Below are 11,517 nucleotides of genomic sequence, written 5' to 3'. Positions count from 1 at the left end.
GACACTCACACAGACTCCAGCTCAGACACTCACACAGACTCCGGCTCAGACACTCACACAGACCTCAGCTCGGTCACTCACACAGACACCGGCTCAGACAGTCACACAAACTCTAGCTCAGACACACACACAGACTCCACCTCTGACACTCACACAGACTCCAGCTCTGACACTCTCACAGACTCCAGCTCAGACACTCACACAGACTCCAGCTCAGACACTCATACAGACTCCGACTCAGACACTCACACAGACTCCGGCTCAGTCACTCACACCGACTCCATCTCAGACTCTCACAGAGATACCGGCTCAGACACTCACAGAGACTCAAGCTCAGACACTCTCACAGACTCCAACTCAGACACTCATAGAGACTCCGGCTCAGTCACTTTCACAGTCTCCAGCTCAGACACTCTCACAGACTCCGGCTCAGACACTCACACAGACTCCGGCTCAGACACTCACACAGACTCCGGCTCAGACACTCACACAGACTCCTGCTCAGACACTCACTGAGATTCCGGCTCAGACACTCACACAAACTGCAGCTCAGACACTCACACAGACTCCAGTTCAGACACTCACACAGACTCCAGTTCAGACACTCACACAGCATCCGGCTCAGACACTCACACAGACTCCAGCTCAGACATTCACAGAGACACCGGCTCAGACACTTACACTGACTCCAGCTCAGACACTCACAGACCCCAGCTCAGACACTCACACAGATTTCCGCTCAGACAATCTCTGTCACTGGCTTCGACACTCATAGACACTGGCTCAGACTCGCATTCAACAGCTGAGATACTGCTATACTACTAACCTTGCATTTAATAGATTGATGTGCAGCATATGGTGAAATTCCCAGACATTTACGGCTCTGTCAGGCCAACGTTAAAGATTGTAGTCTTTATGTTACTTCTTCAAAATATTCCATACGGCTTGACAGCATGAATTTCTTCTCCAGTTCCAAGTCAACAACTGTTGATTGTACATTTCAGTTATACATTTATGCATTGTTTTTCTTGCCACAGATCTTGGATTGAATTCAGTGCAGTGAATTAATTATTACCAACATAGGCCATGGATTTTAACAGGGCTCCTTCTTCCACAAGGTTAAACTGACAGAGTTTACAAGGTCATCACGTTTCTGTCATTTTGTTATTAGATTTCAAGCGTTGTTGACTTGCCAGTGTAGAATTTTACCATACTCTATAAATTTAAGCCACTTCTGCAATGATATCACTATCTTTCAGAAGCTAAAATTCAGGACTATTTCAATCCCCACCAGTAATCTCAACTCTTCCTACATATCATTTCAGTGAGGGTAAGAAGTGTAAAGGCATTTTCATGCCCCTTAGTGAGACCTGCTGACTTATCTGTGCTGAAGGCTAGGTTTTGGGTCACAGACAACAAAACTGCAGAGGCTGGAATCCAAAGTAGACAGGCAGGAGGCCGGAAGAACACAGCAAGCCAGGCAGCATCTGGAGATGGTGGAGTCAACGTTTGGGGTTTAACTCTTCTTCAAGAATAGGGGTAGCTATAGGGGGAGCTGCAGATAAAGGGGAGGGATGCAAGACGGTATTGGATGAGAAGAGAGGCAGAGTGGTGAAGTAGTAATAAGTGAACACAGGTTGAGGGTACAGCCTGGGTGGTCAATTGGAGAAATGAATCCAGTTGGTAGCTGGAAGGAAGTGCCAGTTAGAGGAATGGAAGGGAAGGGGAAGAGCTGGCGAGGGAGTTGGGGGATGGGAAGGGATGTTATTTGAAATTGGAGAACTCAATGTTGAGTCGTCTGGACTGTCGGCTGCCCAACCAGAAGATGAGGTGTTGTTCTTCCAATTTGTGATCTCACTCACTGTGGCAATGGAGGATGGACATGTTGGAGCGGGAGTGTGAAGGGAAAGTGAAATGAGTGGTGACCGAGAGGTCAGGCTGGCCCTTACAGGCCTGGCTGAGATGCTTGGCAAAAAGTGCCCTGAGTTTACATTTGGTTTCACTGATGTACGGAAAACCACATCGAGAGCACCAGATACACTAAACTAGGTTGGAGGAGAGGCGGCTGAACCTCTGTCTCACCTGGAAGGACAGTTTGGGGCCCTGGATGGAGGTGAGAGTGGGTGGTGTGCTGGCAGGTTTTGCATCCTGGGGGTTTGGGAGGGGTGGGGAGGGTTTGGTGGGGAGAGTGGCACAAACCAAAGACTGACCAAGGAATTGGTCCTTACGGAAGACAGGAAAGGGTGGGGAGGGGATCATGTTGTTGGTGGAGTCCAGTTGGAGTTAGTGGAAGTGTTTGAGGATGATGCATTGGGTGCAGAGATTGGCGGGATGGTAGGTGAGGACAAGGGTGACTGTCTTTATTATGTTTGTGGGGGGTGAGGTTTAGAACAGAGGAGAGGGAATGAAGGAAGCATGCTAGATGACTGTCTGGATGACAGAGGGGGAGAAAGTTTAGCCATATCATCTGGTGGTTCTGTTATGTTGATCATCAACTTGGTGCCAATCCGGCTGTCATTCTCTACCTGCCTCTTTCGGTTAACAGCGGCTGTTCTTTCTTGTATAATGCAGTTAGGAACTGAAAAGGCTAACTGATATCATGTAATCTGCACTCATCAGGATATAGGCCACTGTCTCCAGGAAGACCTGGCTGGTTTTGTAATGCAGAGTGACACCAACAGTATGGGTTCAATTCCTGCACTGGCTGGGGTTACAATGAAGGACTGTCCTTTGCAATCTCTCCTCCTTGTGGGAGGTATGGTGACCCTTAGGTTAAACCAGCACTAGTCATCTCTCTCTGATGAGGGAACAGCCCTGTGGTCTGTTGAGACATTGGTGACTTTACCTTTTATCAATACTCCCACTGGTACATGAATAGGAAGGTTTTAGAGGGATATAAGCCAAACACAGGCAAATTGGGCCAGTTTAGGTTAGGAAACCTGATCAGCATGGACGAGTTGGATAATGGGTCTGTTTCTCAGCTGTATGACTCTAAAACTCTAATCTATCTCAGCCTGAAATATGTACAAGGTCTCTGCCTCTGCAGCTCTATGTGCCAAAGTGTTCCAAACACTCATAACCCTCTGAGAGAAGAAATTCCTCCTCATCTCAGTCTTAACCAGTTGCTCCTATATTCTGAGACTATGCCCTCTGGACCTAGACTTTTGCAAAAGGGGAAACATTTACCCTGTCAAGCCCCTTAAGAATGCTATATGTTTCATTGACATCAGCCCCCATTCTCCTAAATTCAGATGAGTAGAGCCCCAACGTGTTTAACCATTGCTCATAAGACAATCCCTCCAAACCAGGGATCATCCTACTGAACCTTCTCTGATTTGCCTTCAATGAAATAATATCTTTCCTTTAATATGATGACCAAAACCATGGCAAAAACCATAAACATACTCTGTTTTACTAACACTTCAACCTAGCTTCTACCTAAGACATTCTGTGGGCAAGCTTCTCCATGTTGTATCCGAGACTATTACAGGTAAGGAGGATTTGTGGCAGTGAATTGACCCCAAGACATCCTTGATGCTTCACCTAGATGGCGATGAATCTATGTGAACCATCTAGGTTGCAGGAGTGGACAGTACTTCACACATAAGATGATGAATAGAAATTTGGACTTTGACTGGACAGCGCCAGCTTGAATACATCTTCAGTTATGCAAAAATTACACCCATTCAAGGAGAAGAAAGGATAAAAAAGTCCAAACAGAAAACCTAATGTACATATTGCAGCTGTAAGGGCATTGGTTAGGCCACTTGTGGAATACTGCGTTCAATTCTGGTCTCCCTGCTACAGGAAAGATGGTGTGAAAGTTGAAAGAGTTTAAAAAAAGATTTACAAGAATGTGGCCAGGGTTGGAGGGTTTGAGCTTTCGGGACAGGCTGAATAGGCTGGGGCTATTTTCCTTGGAGTGTCAGAGACTGAGGAGTGACCTTACAGAGGTTTATAAAATCATGAGGCACATAGACTGAATAGTCAAAATCTTTTCGCCAGGGTGGGGGTTCCAAACTAGGGGATATAGGTTTAGGGCGAGAGGGAAAGCTTTAAAAGAGACCTAAGGGGCAGCTTTGTCATGCAGAAGGTAGTGTGTGTGTGTGGAATAAGCTGCCAGAGGAAGTGGTGGAGGCTGGTTCAATTACAACATTTAAAAGGTATCTGGATGGGTATGTGAATAGGGAGGGTTTAGAGGGACATGGGCCAAGTGCTGGCAAATGGGACCAGATTCATTTAGGTTACCTGGTTGGCATGGACAATTTGGACTGAAAGTTCTGTTTCTGTGCTGTACACCTCTATGACTCTATCAAAGTTCAGCAGCTCAAAAATACCGAGTCTGTCAGCTTCTGTGGATGCAGTATTCAACAGTACAAAGAGCAGTGGGAGAAAGTGAGGTCTGCAGATGCTGGAGATCAGAGTCGAGAATGTGTTGCTGGAAAAGCACAGCAGGTCAGGCAGCATCCGAGGAGCAGGAGAGTCGACGTTTCGCGCATAAGCCCTTTGTCAGGAATTCCCAATGAAGGGCTCATGCCCAAAACGTTGGCTCTCCTGCTCCTTGGATGCTGCCTGACCTGCTGTGCTTTTCCAGTGCCACACTTTTCTTATCCGTTTACAGGTCATGTTTTTAAAAAATACAGAATCTGACAGAACAGAAGGAGGTCTTTGATCATACTGTAAGAGCATCTGAAAATTATCTTAAATCAAATACCAATTGTGTAATGGAGTGAAGTGGATCTAATAAAGGATTTGATTTATTGTTGTCACATAAAGCTAAGTACAGTGAAAAGTTTTGATTTGCAAACAGTACAAGCAGATTATACAAACAAGGACATTTAGATCGTAGGGAGTTTAGACAGAGCAAGGCATACAAAGTTATGAGTGCACTGGAGGTGCACAAAAGCAAGATCAACGTTAGATTTGAAATTAGAGTGGTCTGCTCAGCAGTATAATAACAGCAGGGAAGAAACTGTTGTTGAACCTGTTGGTGCATGTGTCCAAGCTTCTGTAACTGCTGCCTGATTGAAGAGATTGGAAAAGAGTATTCCAGTTACCGAGACAACCTGCTGTGGCTTTATGATCTTCACACATTGTCAGAATTTTGTAAAGATGTTGTTTTAATTATTAATTACAAAGTTGCAATTCGATTTTCTGATACATCTCTTTCAGATTTCAGACCATCAAAAAATGATCACGTGTCCAGATGGGGCAGATACTGAAAATTGCAAACAATACAAGATTGATGGGAACAGAAAACCAATTGAGTCCAAGATCATCAGGCTTGGTCAACTTTTGAAGGTTTGAAAACATCACCTCATAGACCAGAGCAAAACATTGTTAAATCCTTTAATGCTGCAAATGCTGGATTTTCTAATCCAGATGTGGATTAGAAAAGCACACAAACAGAAACAATGACCAGCTTTATTGCATCAATGCAACTTTTGTAAGAAAGTGGGACATTTCCAGAGAATGTTAAAAACAACCATTGAATCACAGAACCTATAATGCTTGCTTGTACAAAGAAGTTAACATCTTCATTGTTGGAAGATAATCCAGAATGCCAAGACATATCTTCAATAGTACACATAACATTATATGGTAATATGGCATCTTTGAAAGATATCAATCAATCTTCATTAGGAGTAATAGATGGCCCATCTGAACTTGATATAACACAGATCAGAGTCGAGAGTGTGGTGCTGGAAAAGCACAGCAGGTCAGGCAGCACCCGAGGAGCAGGGGAATCGATGTTTTCGGCAGAAGTCCTTCATAAGCCCTTCATGATTCCTGATGAAGGGCTTATGCTTGAAACTTTGATTCTCCTGCTCCTCGGATGCTGCCTGACCTGCTGTGCTTTTCCAGCACCACACTCTCGACTCTGATCTCCAGCATCAGCAGTCCTCACTTTCTCCATAACACAGATCACACAGGTTAACTCATTTCAACTTGTCAGCAGAGCAAGTATTGCTGTACTGTCTGAAAAACACTTGGTTGAAGTAAAAATGGTTGTAACATCCTGACTTCATATTACATAGGGTGGGTGGGACAACTCCTGAAATTATAGAGAATTCAACAGCACATTTGAAGCATAAAGATTATTCTTATTCAGAAAAGGTACATCTCATCCATAATCAGCAGAGCACAATATTGAGCAAGAAAGCATGCTGTTCTCTGCACTGACTCTGCCAAATGCAAGTGCTCACAAACTAAGAAAAGAGTCATTTTGAGCAAGAACTTGTCACTGGTTTTGGAAAACATAACACAGAATATAGCACATGTTGGAAGATTCCGCATCCTTTAATGGAATGAATGATTTTGAATGATTTTTAAGAATTTTCACTTGTATTTTACAGTAAAATAGAGTGAAAAGCTTTTCTATTGTTGCCACTATCCGGCACTATTTTGAATAGTTTCAAAAATAAGAAAAAAAACTGAAAGAGCTCGCTTGAAGAGAGTCCATCATCAACAACACCTGTGCCACCATCCCTCCTGCACTGCCTCACCACCATCTACACTGGAACCAAGCACTGTGGTGGGAGTCATCACTCTTCAGGCATCATCTTTTGCCTACCTTGTCGATGTTGCTGTGATGCCATTCCATACTATTTCGCCGTCACCAGCACTGCACCCAACCAGTGACCAAGTGGCCAATCCTCAGGCACCATCCTGTGCCGCTGGGCCTAAGCCCCCAACGTTGCCTCCGTCAATGTGGCTGGGGCTGATCCTGATGCCAGGTCCCGTGTTCGCTCTGGGAAAAAAAAAGTAGGGGCTCACTCGCTGCCACTACCATGCCCACGCTGGGCTCACGCATATCTGTGCTGGAGTTCCTCACCATCGCCTATGCTGTCTCAGCTCTGGACAAGACATAAGTAAAAAGAAAAGAAAAGCAATCAAAGTGAATGAGTCCCGGCTCAGGAACCCTACTCTGCCATCTTCTGGATGCCTTGTAAGCCACAGTTTCAGGAGATGACCAACATAGTCACCATCTCACAGGTGTCGCGCCAACACAATGGTGTTCAAGCATGGTCATTGGGTCAAAACCTAAGCATTCTATCAGAATATGTTGTGACGTTACACTTCTCAAACGCACAATAGATAGAGAAATCTATCCCATGATTACTGTCGATGAAAGCTTCCAGATCTCTAACAGCAAGCTCTTCAATTAAGCTTAATGCGAACAGTGGATCTTGGAAGAGTTCATTAGGTGAGCCTTACCCCATTCAGCATTCCCTTTGGATGATATTATGACAACAGATTTGCCTCAGCTCCAGAGAATATGTAACATATGATATAAAACATCCTGCAAGGACTGGACAGTGATCTATGCCTACGGATATCCCAATCCATGCAGAACTGACAGAAATTCATAATCAGAGAGTGCATACAATTTTGAAATGACTACTGGCAGCAGGCCTTACCTTCAATGAATAATGTGTGTTCGTCGAGGACTATCTAATTTCCAGGACATATCATCAACAAGGATGGCATTAAATGAAGCAAACAAGGACAGTTAAAGAGCTCCATGCTCTAAAGTCACTACCTGATTTGCAAAGTTTTCAGAGAATGGTTAACAATTTATTTTATAAAAGAAAAGACTATAGATCCTGGAAATCTGAAACAAAAAGAAACAGAAATTGTTGGAAAAACTCACCAGGTCTGACAGCACCTTTGGGAAGAAAGCAGAATTAACATTCGAGTCTGGTGACTCTTCATCTGCAATTTTTACATCAGACGTTGGTAAAATATTTACTTGGCACCCATTACTGAATCCTTGAAATACTTAAATTGTTTCAAGTATGGCATAGACACACATCAAGGGGAAGATCAAAGTTGTGTTGACCTTTGCAGAATCTTTACCCACTGGAAACAATCATTCTTGACTTTTATTGCTGTAGATGCCTCAGACAGAGTTATTGGAACAATTCTCTTCTAAGAGCAGCTGAAGAAAACAGTTGAAGTATTAACAGATGCAGAGACTTGGCATGCAGTTATTGAAAATGAAGCACTCTTAGTTATATAGACCTGTGAGAGATTTTCAGGTTACATAAAGTGTCTGACACTTCTTATAGAGACTGGTCATAAACTGCTAATCTCATTGTTGGAGTAAAAACAAATTCGCAAAAATGCTTCTGCAGATATAACAATTTTGTCTTCATCTCATGTGATTTGCATACAAGACCAATACAAGCAAGCAAGCTTCTATATATCAGCAGATACCATCTCCAGTTCAACTGTTGACAACCTTACACTGGTGGATCAAGCACAGAGAGGATGCCCATTGATACCCATTGATTCCCTCGCAAAACTGGAATCAATGGATATTAGGGGCACTAGTTGAGTCATACCTGGGATATAGGAAGATGGTTGTTGTTGTTAGAGGTCAGTCATCTCAGCTCCAGGGCATCTCTGCAGGAGTTCCTCAGGATAGTGTCCAAGGCTCAACCACCTTCACCTGCTTTATCAATGAGCTTCCCTCCATCATAAGGTCCAAAGTGGGGATGTTCACCGAGGATTGCATGATGTTCAACACCATTTTCCACTCCTCAGATACTGAACCAGTCTGTGTTCAAATACAACAAAATCTGGACATTAATTAGGCTTGGGCTAACATGTTACAAGTGACATTCATGACATACAAATGCCAGGCAATCACCATCTTCAATGAGAGACAAACTAACCACTACCCCATGATATTCAGTGGTGTTACCATTATTGAATCCCCCACTATCATAAGTCCAAGAACTATAATTGGCCAGAACTCAATTGGACTCACCACATAAACACAGTGGCAACAAGACCAGGTCAGAGACTGGGAATACTGTGGTGAGTAACTCACTTCCTGCCTTCCCATAGTCTGTCCACTGCCTACAAGGCACAAATCATGAGTGTGATGGAATAGTCCCACTTGCCTGGATGGGTGCAGCTCCAACAAAACTCAAGAAGCTCGATAGCATCCAGAACAAAGCTGCCCGCTTGATTGGCACTACATCTACAAACATCCACCCCTTCCATCACCCACGCTTAGTAGCAGCAGTGCGTACTACCTACAGATGCATTGTAGAAATTCACCAAAGATCTTTAGACAGCACCTTTCAAACCCATAACCACTTTCATCTCAGAGGACAGGGGGCAGCAGATACATGAGAACACCACCACCCAGAAACTTCCCCCCAAGCCATTCACCATCCTGACTTGAAAATATAACACCATTCCTTTACTGTCCTTGAAAGTCCCTCCCTAACAGCATTTGGGTCAACCCACAACACATGCACTGCAGTGATTGAAGAAGGCACCTCACCACTATCTTCTCAAGGGTGACTGGGGATGGGCAATAAATGTTGGCTCAGCCAGCCATGTCTACATCCCGGAAACGAATTTTAACAAATGCTGGAGAAATTCAACAGGTCTGGTAGCAAAGAAAAATAGCAGAGTTAACATTTTGAGTCTGGTATACCTCTTCAGGAAAAAAAGAGCTGGAATATTTCACCACAGGTCAATATTTTGCAGATGACTGGACAGAAAAGAAAGTTAGTGGCTTAAGTTATGAAAACCTATTTTGAACACAGACAATATTGCACTATTGTTGATGATTATTGTTTTGAGTTGACAGACCCATTATTCCTCCCTCACTTTGAATCAATATCGTTGACAACAATATCAAGGTCACCCTGAGCTCGATCTCAAACTTCAGCCATAATGGTCAGGAATCACTAAACAGGAGGAAGATGGAACAAGAAAGAAGGAACCCATTGACTCTCGCTAATTCTCTTGCCAAGCTCATGAGAATGAGTTGGGAGTGTCCTGTTTGTGTTTGAAGGCCCCTCTGAGCACATAGTGGTTAACTATTTCTCTCCATAGATTGGAGTAACTAGCTGCTAACTAATACGTCATGGACATGATCTGTTTAACTAAGACCAAGCTCTCTTCTATTGTCTGGGCATTCTTCCTCTCCTGATATAGGTTACTGTGACCAAGTTCAGCAACACAGATTGGCGACAGTGACTCCAATCATGATACCTCACTTGGTTCAGCTGGGTTACCATGACAATGTAAGATTCTCCACCTACTTTTAGTCCTCTGATAGATTTACTAGGAAAGATAAAAGGCCTTCTTGAAAAGTCAGGCATTCGTGTTTCTATGCTTCATGCCATATTGTTCTTATCAGATACAATGATCCGGATCTTTGAGGATTACTGAACAGCATCAAGCCTGATAACAAGCATTCCTTATCAAATCCCTCACAGATTGTGGACAGCATGTGAAAACATTCCGCACCTCGGAATCAAAATGATTAACCACAACAGACACAGTATTGACAAGTAAAACTGCATCAGTTCTTGGAGACTTATCAGAGTTCACAAACCTCTTATAGACTTAAACAGATGACTGGCCATTCTGTGCAGACAGCTTTAAAGATTTGTTAAGGTCTCCATGAAGTGATTCAGCCAATTCACAACACAGCTCGGGAGAGAAGTTAACTAGCCTCCCCCTTTGCCTCATCCTGCTGCAGCTGTTCTCCTGCCAACTCCAGCAGCTCCTCCCCTTAGTTGCTCAGTTCCCCGCCAGATGCTTCCTGCTGATTTCCTTCCATCTGATTCTCCCAGATGTGAGTCCGGAGTTCTTGATAGGGTTCTTATGTGACACGACTGCTTCCTGCTGCTGCCTGGTATCAGGCATGTCACCTTCATGCAGACCTGGAGGAAGAAAAGAGAGCACGTTGAAACAAAGTTGCTGTGAAATTCCTGAAGTTGGTCCTGGCAGCAGAAGTGCCAATGTTGTGGCCCTTTAACAGTTAATTAATTGTTAAATAGAAGGGAGAAGAGGAAACTAAACTCTGCTTGGCTGGCAAGGATTCAATTAGCACTCCCTTACTTATCCTCCCAGTGGCCTCCATGCAAATTACTTGGAAAACTTTCCCCTCAAGTGCCTTGAGATCAGACAAGTTTACTGGTCTGCTATCAGTGAATGTGATTGTTGTGTAACTCTCAACTCTCAAAACAGAGTATGGAAATTCCTAAAACCACATGAGAGCAGTTCTGAAGAAAGGTCAACAGACTCGAAACGTTGATTCTGCTTTCCCTGCACAGTCAGGCCTACTGAATTTCTCCAGCGATTTCTGCTTTTATTCAAGATCTGCATCACCCGCAGTTCTTTGTTTTATCATGGGAGTTCTTCATTAGAAATGAAACGTGGGGGGCTAAATATTTGTGTAAAAAAGGCACAGGGATAGGCGACCAAACTAAAACCGCTGGAAACATAAAGTGCTGGACATCATAGCAGGCCAGGCAGCATTCATGGAGAGAGAGCAAGCTAAGAGTCATCTGAACTCGAAATGTTAGCTTGCTTACAGATTCCAGCACCTGCAGTAATTTGCTCCTGAACTGAAATGGCTGATGGCTTGTATGTTAGTCCGTTATGTTCAATTTAGAGAAGAGGTTTCACAAGTTAGGGTTGTATTCCCTGGAATTTAGAAGGCTTAGATGGGGAGACTTCCAATATATTAAGGGGAACAGA

General features: G+C 43.8%; 1 long non-coding RNA gene across 1 annotated transcript in view; it reads right to left on the bottom strand.

Annotated features, from left to right (window-relative positions):
* Nucleotides 1-10,865, bottom strand: part of LOC122557133 — a 23,178-nt gene extending 12,313 nt beyond the window's left edge. Inside the window, exons 1-4 of the long non-coding RNA XR_006313749.1 lie at nt 10,367-10,865; nt 8,349-8,563; nt 6,575-6,751; nt 827-984 (exon numbers count right to left, since the gene is read on the bottom strand). This is a non-coding gene — a long non-coding RNA (uncharacterized LOC122557133). The remainder of the gene's footprint in view (nt 1-826; nt 985-6,574; nt 6,752-8,348; nt 8,564-10,366) is intronic.
* Between the last annotated feature and the right edge of the window lie 652 nt (nt 10,866-11,517).

Source organism: Chiloscyllium plagiosum, chromosome 15 (genome assembly GCF_004010195.1).
Source record: "Chiloscyllium plagiosum isolate BGI_BamShark_2017 chromosome 15, ASM401019v2, whole genome shotgun sequence".
In the NCBI taxonomy this organism is placed as follows: domain Eukaryota; kingdom Metazoa; phylum Chordata; class Chondrichthyes; order Orectolobiformes; family Hemiscylliidae; genus Chiloscyllium; species Chiloscyllium plagiosum.
This window is presented reverse-complemented; position numbering and strand designations above follow the sequence as displayed.